This window comes from Branchiostoma belcheri, unplaced genomic scaffold (assembly GCF_001625305.1).
Source record: "Branchiostoma belcheri isolate BF01 breed outbred unplaced genomic scaffold, Haploidv18h27 scaffold143, whole genome shotgun sequence".
Classification (NCBI taxonomy): Eukaryota; Metazoa; Chordata; class Leptocardii; order Amphioxiformes; family Branchiostomatidae; genus Branchiostoma; species Branchiostoma belcheri.
Window position 1 is genome coordinate 643,312 of NW_017802858.1, and position 7,955 is coordinate 651,266.

The window sequence follows — 7,955 nt, forward strand, 5'->3', positions numbered from 1 at the left end:
ACTTTTATTGGGTTCATTGACCTAGAAATAGTATATAATTTTGTTCTATAATTTACAAGCAACATACATAACTTGTTAATGTTATATGATTTCTGTGTTGCTAAGGAGTTCATGCATTTAAGGGTAAAACAGTAAATGAATGACATCAAAATGAAGCTGGTGACATGAGGTTCATATGAATAACTAAAGTGCAAATTTTGGGTCTGAAATAAATAAAACACAACAGAATGTACGTGTAGGGGTGCACTATATATTATTCAACATTCTATCAGACATGATGCCTGTTATACCTATATGCAGAATTCTGATAATCTCATACCAGCTAGTAATCTTATTTTATGCCATAACTGTTACATAATTTGTACCTGCTAGTCGTTTTGCACAAATTAAACCTTGACTTGATTCTTCTGCCACGCCCCCCTCCCCCTTCCCCCAACAAGTTTTGATCGACAAACTGGTCAAGTATAATTGTTTTGAGTTCCTTATCTAGTATAAAGCACATGCCATAATTGTATTTTTGTTGGAATTAGAGAAAATGACGTACCTTCTATCGTTCGTCCTTCTTTAGAAGCTCCTTGCATCTACCGAAAAGGCTTTCCTACTCTGGTTTCCTTTGGGCGCCAAGAGAGAAACTGTCGTAAAATCGCACGGCCGCATTACGTATATCCGCTTATGACGTCAATATCCGTGACTTTACTAGGCATTAGGCCATGTTGATTTGATTATATGGATGACATCCTCGCGCGCATGAATTATCGGCCGTTTCCAAAAAAAGTTTTCAACCATAGTACTGTAAATCGTACAAAACAGTTACAAAATGAGCAAAAATACACCGTAAGTTGCCAAAAAAATTATTAAAAATGATACCAATGTCGTAGATTGCCAAAATCAAACGAAAAAAGACAACAGTGTCAAGAAATGAATTTGAAGAGTAGATTATTCGCTATACCATATTCTATGTCATTTGTTCAACTTTCATAACCACGTAGATTTCATAATGAAAGCACCTTTTTTTTTGCAAAACTTTTTTTTATTCGCTCGCGCGCATCAGTTCTGCGGTTCCCGGAGGATGTCATCCATATAATCAAATCAACATGGCCTTATGGGAAGTGTGAAAGTCGTGACATTAGACGTTGATACGGAGTAAAAACACATTAACAGCGTTTGGAAACAAATAAAATGCTCGTTTGGAGTGAAATATCCGCGACGAACTTTCCACGTTCGCAAAAAAAAAAAACTTTCCACCTTCGAAAAGGATGATGGGAGGTAGCATGACGTAATTGGCCGCCATCTTTAAATAGACATACCGACCAGCCGCCAAAGGCAGTCAACGAGTCATCTCCTGCTCTCCGGTAAGTTTTACTTTTAGCGACAATTCTGCCTGACAACCTGCTCTTTGTTATTACATTTTGACAAACTAAAATGGCTTTCTAAATGCCCAAGGCTTCCTCTGGTTGCGTCGAGTACTTAGTTACGGCTTTTTCTGCCAGTATTTTCGACAAATTCTTTCTAGAACTTAAAAGCACCAAACATTCCCAAGATGGAGCACATAGCACATGGCCGCCTTGACGACGCCATCTTGTTCTTCGTGTTTCGTCATTTGAAAAAAATCTGTTATTTGAGGTTTCTTCAACCAAGGACAACGAATTATTCACCCCTAACAACGTCTAAATGTATATAGGACCATTTATATCAAATTTCCGATACCCTATTTGCTTAAAGGCCCCCCTTAAATCTTGACATTTTCTACTGCGCGGAACGGATGGAGGCGTAACTAACGGGTCAAAATTTGTTCCGTTCCGGCGCCGGGAAAACCGGCGTGTTACAGGCATTTATCCGAGATACAACGCTTATTAATCGGTATTAATAGTTGAGGAATGTCTCCATCGATCTTCATGTCCATGAAAGATTTATCAAAATTTCTCTGACATTAAGCAAGAAGCTTTTATCTGCGGCTATTTCACTCAGACCTTTCCCCGAAGCGTATATATTTTGCTGACATCGCCCAGAACAGGACTAATTGGAGGGAAATCACAGTCGTCTGCTCTAACGCAGCCGCCAGATGATGATTTCACAATCAGGTGTACCCATTTTTTTCCAGCATGTTACCAGAGGATAGCAAAATCTACATAACTTATTACTGTTTTAGACTTTTATTTCCAAAGAGCTGGTGCAAGATGGAACACAACAAAAAAAGAATTTTGAAAATTGGTTAATAATATTTGGAAAAAAATATTGACCAAAACGTGGTCCAAAATTGGGCGTTTTTGAGCGTTACCGGGGACCATTGAATTTTTACTAATTCTATTTGATTAATAATTAGATTTGAAAGGACATTTTGTACTTCCTAATTAAAAACTATTTGCTTTCTACATGCAGTCATATGTCTACTTGTGATCTTTAACTTTTATTTGAATGTCATATCCCTCTTTTCAATGAAGGCTATATTCCACTTTTACCCACATGTTACAAATTTTCAATCTAATTTTATATGGATATTTCTGAGTGTGTAACACTTAAAAATATGCTTCTATAGGTGTTGATTTGGCTTTTGAAATTAAGGCATGATGTGTGTGAAGGTACAGAAATAGAACAGAATCATTCCGTCATTCTTGTGACGTACTGTTAAAGTAGAGATCAAAGCCCAGGATGTCATTTTCCAAAAAAATCTCTAGCGTCCGTACCCCCCCTTGATTTCTGTACTAAGTTAATCCTGCAGGTTAATGATAATGATGGCTAGAAGGTCTCTATTGCCACATACCAAAACACCATGTAAACCATTGCTGTCATAAACACTCTGTCTAGTATAGCACCATGAACATCAAAATGTAGCGTCCGTACGGTACCCCTGTAGCATCCGTACCCCCTACCTGTAGCGTCCGTACCCCCACTTCAGGTTTTCAGCAAAATACTGCCAAAATTTTCATCTATATGGTAAAAATCTTAGTTACTACATCAATTACAGTTGAAACAGATACAGATTGTTAGCATTTTCACTGAATGTGTGAGTTTGTGATGCATTTTACAAGTCTGTCGTGGCGGCTTGTTGTTGCTATAGGGCAGGGTTTGCATTTCTTCCCATTTTTCTAATCCTGTTACATTGAAAGATGGAAGTTAGATAAGGAAGTCTTCAAAACTCAGGAAATATTGACACAAATGCCAACTTGAACTTGTTGGGAGCTAAGGGATATAGGTTTATTTGTATAGCATCCGCACCCCCAAAATGCTTGCTATTTGGCCACTTCTATACCGTGAGGTCCCTTGATTTTTGGAGAATTGTCATGAAAGTTCAAAGTTACTAGTATAAACTCAGTACAAGTGCATTGGCATCTTTGACCCATTCAGGGATACTCTATTATCTTGCTCTAGGTTGAAATATTTCTGACCAGTACCTACAAATGTACAGTAGGCAAAATAATGACTTACTAACTCCAGATTAGAGGGAAGGAAGTTTTGTATTGTTTACTTATGTAATTCTAGCATGGATAGACTAACAGGTTTAAACTTTAATTGTTAGTTATTATTTGTTAGGAATTTTCTTTGCCTAACCATGGAGGTAAAAAAGCCTCCTCCATGGCCTAACTTAGCTGCTGTAAAAGTCTGTTAGAGCTACATCATGTACTCTCACCTCTCGAATAAACGTACCGGTACGTTTATCTTTTTTTGCCTTGAAATCCGCCCGGTACGTTCTTATTTTAGACGGTACGTTTACTTTTTTTTCAGAATCAAAAAAAGGTCCGGGCAAATTTGCGGTCATGGACAAAAAGGTACGTAACAGTTACCATTTCTCTGCGCCGACAGCAGAGTTAAAATGTCACGAAAAGCACATGTCTGGACGTAGTTCCTGCTACAAATAATCTGTTATCTGTTTCTACTGGCTCCTCCTCTTTCTTACAATACTCCCGACAAATCTTTGTTATTGAAGTTGAACAGAAATTTACAATATGCTAAACATATGCTCTATACAAACTAGTGTAAAAGCCACTGGGAAAAGAAGTAATGAAACTTTAATGAAACTTTATTCACACACCTTCTTGCAGACAAAAAGTCTGAATTGACAGGTATTTACAATGAAATAGATTAAAAATGCTAAGGAGTTAAAATACAATCAAATTCGTACCCTCCCCCTGCGAGCTGCTGCGCGGCTCGCTTCGAGCCACTTCGTGGCTCGCCTGCTACTTTTTCTTATCAGCCACCTACTCTAAATTTTTTTGAGAAGGCTGGCTATATATTATACATATGAAGTATTTAACAAATGTTATATTTTTGTTGCAGATGTGAAACAACTGGTACGCACTGGCGGTGCAGTGCACGACCCTGCAAAGCCAAGGTGCAAGAAACCACCAGCGGCGTGTTTAAGCCTGCAGCCATCAGTCACACCCAGTTCATTCCCAGCCAGGTCAGGCACAACCACCCACAGATCACCAACAAATGCCCTGTATTGGCGATGCAGGGAAGAAAAGAAACATTATTGCAAAGCCAGGGTTGTAGAGGATCCAAAGGGAGTGTTTCGTCCCCTGGGCGGTGAACACAGTCATCCACCGCCAGTACAAAAATGTACGTACCTACTTGAAAATTTTAAAATATAACGTTACACTTACAGATGAAGAAGTATTACTGTAATATTTCACGAATTGTGCTTCATAAATTGTTTCAAAGGCAAACGACTGGTTTACAGGATACTTTTATGGGTTAGTGTTCAGAAATAACCAGATTTATCATACCAAGGTATCGTACGAGTTCACAGTCATCTTAGGAACAGGTGGGTAGTACACAAGAAATAAAGTAACTCTGTAACTCTTGAATGTTTTGATATATTTGCACAATGTGCTGTTCAAACATTTCTAGCTCTCTTAAACAGTTCTTATACTTCAGAACACCACAAGGCGAGTGGAGATAAAGAATCCACTGTCTTCTGTGTTGACATCTTAGATGTCCCTGTTCAAGGTTCGTTTCTTTTTTTTTACATGACAGGGAATGATGAAGCAGACAAAGATCCTGACGATGCCACAGAGAATGAGGAACTCCCAGCTAACCAGGAGGAAGGTGACAAGGCTGATGAGATAAATGATGATGACACAAAAGGTGATAGTCTGTGCCTGTTGTTTCTTACAGCTGTCCTACCTTTCTAGATCTTGAAATTCTTGCACCGTAATTGTGACAAAAGAACTGTTTAAGAGAGCTAGAAATGTTTGAACAGCACATTGTGCAAATATATCAAAACATTCAAGAGTTACAGAGTTACTTTATTTCTTGTGTACTACCCACCTGTTCCTAAGATGACTACTCTCTTACTTAATGGCGTTTTACTTGGTTTATGAGTCTGTGAAGAAAATAACACATAACAGCATAATGAAAAAATCCTGTTTTTCCAATGATCTTCTTCTCTCAGGTGAAGAGTTAAGTGGTGACGGTGGCCCTGGTGGAACTGGAGGGGAGCAGTTGGTAGACAAACGGGGACCAGATCCTGATGAGGACAAGCCTGTGGAAGAAACTGGTGTTGGGGGAGGGACTACCATTGGTCAGGACACAGGAGACAAACCAATGGGAGAGGCTGGCCCCAAAGAGGGGAGTCCCATTGGTCAGGGATGTAGCTGATCAACCAATCAAAGGGGCAGGTGATGCTGGCAGTCAGGGAGGGGCTCCCATTGGTCCGGACACAGCTGATCAACCAATCGGAGGGGCTGGTGATGCTGGCAGCCAGGGAGCTACTCCCATTGGTCAGGATACAGCTGTCAAACCAAAAAGTGCACTTGCATCTTTAATGTGCAATTCCACCTTAGTCATTGGAATTGGTCACATGTGCTGGGGTGAGTGTCTGACTTTCTATCTAAATTCCATTGCGTTGCGCGGTGAAAGAGTTGATATCGTTGTAAAATTTTTTTCTTGAAAAGTTTGGTCCAGTTTGGAGACTTTTAGACAAGAAGGAACAAGTAGGATATAAACTTTCCTACTTTGGTCAAGTTTTGTCGATTTCACCAGTTTAGTGGGTATAATGAGAGACCTGGGTGAAGAGGTGTTGCATGGCCAGAGCGGATGGATATATATACATGAGAACATACACATTTCGATCTTCCCAAATCGCAGATGAAGACGAGTGCGTCCCGGGGTATGTCAGGACTGGCGGAGCATGCAGAGCTACAGTAGCGTTCCAAGCAGACTTACTTAATTTACGATTGCTTTTTTTAAATTCCTAGACTCTACCCAGGTTTCCGGGGTAACTGTGGTGCTGGTAGCTGTAGACGGATGAAGAGGACAAAGGTATTAAACTCACGTCATAGTCTGTGTACATTTCACACCGGGATCTCCACAGGAGTGTCCAACTGTTTTATTTCAACACCTGAAAATACTAATACAATGGAACAAAACAATCAAATTGAATTGAATTGGTTGATGACACAATTACTTCATTTCACTTTTCACTGTCCAGCCTGTTGGAGTAGGAGACCTTGTGGTCAACAGGCTGGACAGTGAAATGTGAAATGAAGTAATTGTGTCATCAACCAATTCAATTTAATTTGATTTTTAACTTCCGTAGAAGGAGATATCCTTCCGCAGAAGGGTTCTGTTGTCGGTTGTGTTTGTGTGTTCGCAGCTATAACTCACGGTGGGCTTGGTAGGCTTCTTTGATTTTTGATATATGACTACTAGTAGTTATTGGAGTCCAGAATGATGCGGATTGTTTTGTTCCATTGTATTAGTATTTTCAGGTGTTGAAATAAAACAGTTGGACACTCCACTCATCACATATACTAGTATTATGTTACTACATTATTTCTCATTAGGCCACACCAATTTAATTTCTTGGTTAACGGATTTTTCTAGAAAAATAATGGAGCAGGCGGGCAAAAAAAAAAATGAAAATAAAAACAGGCGTAGGCATCCTACTATGGCCCAAAATGGTATGATAGGAGCCATGAAGTCAACACTCCAGGCTGGTTCAAAATTTAAACAATGAATTTTGGACTTTTAAAAATACCACTGCATTGAAAGATGGAATAACTGTAACAACTAGGAAGAAAAGGACTGTTTTCAACTGTTCAGGGCAAAATATGAGCATTTTGCAGTTGATTCTGATTTTTTTTTTTGCAAATCAGGAAAAAAATGAAGAGGTGAATCCGTTAACCAAGAAATTAAATTGGTGTGGCCTTAAGCTAAAATATTCATTTAGGAAAAAAAGATGAAGAGGTGTCACTGACTGTAGCATTTCCTTCCCGGTCTGCCTTGCGGTGACCTGTCCTGGTAGTCCGTGCAACTCAGAACCTGCAATTCAGAAGCTAACGAGACTATCACTATGCAGTCCTATTGCGAGTCTTTGAACAGAGTTCAAGAGGTGCGTATCGGTTTTCCTGGTTCACGCTACAGTATTCTGGCCCTGATACTAAACACTAACCACAGCTGGGCTTTATATAATTATATAATATAATTATATAATTATGCAAATGATGACCTTGATCCTTTCTCTCATGGATGTTCTCACTCAGACTTTTGAGATGGTTGAAGAACCTTCCTCCAACTGCTTTCCTGCTCCTCCTCCCCCATCTGCTCTTTCCTTCTTTCCATCCCTTCAACGCTGTGGTCTGCCTAGGTATGCTGTAGATGAAGCGAGGAAGCCCAGGGACAGGGATGGCTGCCGAAAGGAATCCTATGGCCATCCTACCTTGAAGCCAGGCCTGTTCACCATCTTCCGGAGTCTGTATCCGATGACAACAGTGGGGACAGAATATCGAGTTTACACCAACACCCTTTCGGCAAACACCACATGGAAACATTTATGTGGCTATATATTATACATATGAAGTATTTAACAAATGTTATATTTTTGTTGCAGATGTGAAACAACTGGTACGCACTGGCGGTGCAGTGCACGACCCTGCAAAGCCAAGGTGCAGAAACCACCAGCGGCGTGTTTAAGCCTGCAGCCATCAGTCACACCCAGTTCATTCCCAGCCAGG

General features: G+C 39.9%; 1 protein-coding gene and 1 long non-coding RNA gene across 2 annotated transcripts in view; both read left to right on the top strand.

Annotated features, from left to right (window-relative positions):
* The first annotated feature begins 1,311 nt into the window (after positions 1 to 1,311).
* The window catches only part of LOC109464905 (E3 ubiquitin-protein ligase RNF216-like), a 30,520-nt gene continuing 23,876 nt past the window's right edge, over positions 1,312 to 7,955 (top strand). The window contains exons 1-2 of the mRNA XM_019762001.1: positions 1,312 to 1,352; positions 4,276 to 4,547. The gene's annotated coding sequence lies outside the window, so the exon portion shown is untranslated. The remainder of the gene's footprint in view (positions 1,353 to 4,275; positions 4,548 to 7,955) is intronic.
* LOC109464929 lies at positions 6,241 to 7,931 on the top strand. The gene is made up of 3 exons (XR_002139920.1): positions 6,241 to 6,261; positions 7,247 to 7,333; positions 7,832 to 7,931. It is a non-coding gene; the product is annotated as an uncharacterized LOC109464929 (long non-coding RNA).